Source organism: Poromitra crassiceps (assembly GCF_964638095.1).
Source record: "Poromitra crassiceps genome assembly, chromosome: 13".
NCBI classification, from domain to species: Eukaryota; Metazoa; Chordata; class Actinopteri; order Beryciformes; family Melamphaidae; genus Poromitra; species Poromitra crassiceps.
The window spans coordinates 22,192,293-22,192,881 of record NC_139644.1 but is presented as its reverse complement, the minus strand read 5'-3'; positions in this window follow the sequence as shown (position 1 = coordinate 22,192,881).

The window sequence follows — 589 nt, the reverse complement described above, 5'->3', positions numbered from 1 at the left end:
CTAAAAGAAAAGAAATTTAATGATCTGTTTGTATAATGCCACTTGACTTTTTGAGTAAAAAATACAAAATGGCAGGTTTGCTTAGGGTTTGCACATTTAAAAGTGTTAAGAAAAGATCACAGACAAAAATTATTTGACCAATAATTGTATTTATTTATTTATTTATTTATTTATTTATTTATTTATTTATTTATTTATTTATTTATTTATTTATTTATTTATTTATTTATTTGATAATCTCTTAACAATTGAGATGTGTCAGTGAATGAATTATATACAGAGGGTTTATATTCCCATGTTTCTTTTTTAAATACAGCATTTTACCGTAAAACAGAACACATGATGTAATAGAATAGAAGACATATTAATCACAGACTGTTCCTGGTATTGTCCGTTTTCTAGCGGATTCTGATGGATCTGTGATTGCTGGAAAGTACCACTTCCTCCTTTCACTTTGATGAACCCAGCTGGAGTTTTTTTTCTCTGGACTTTTGATGACAGGTCTTCCAACTCATTGGCCTTCCCTGACCTTCTGTGGTGACAAAAGGTGAGCTTCTGGAAAGCCCATTTGACATCATTGTAGACATCA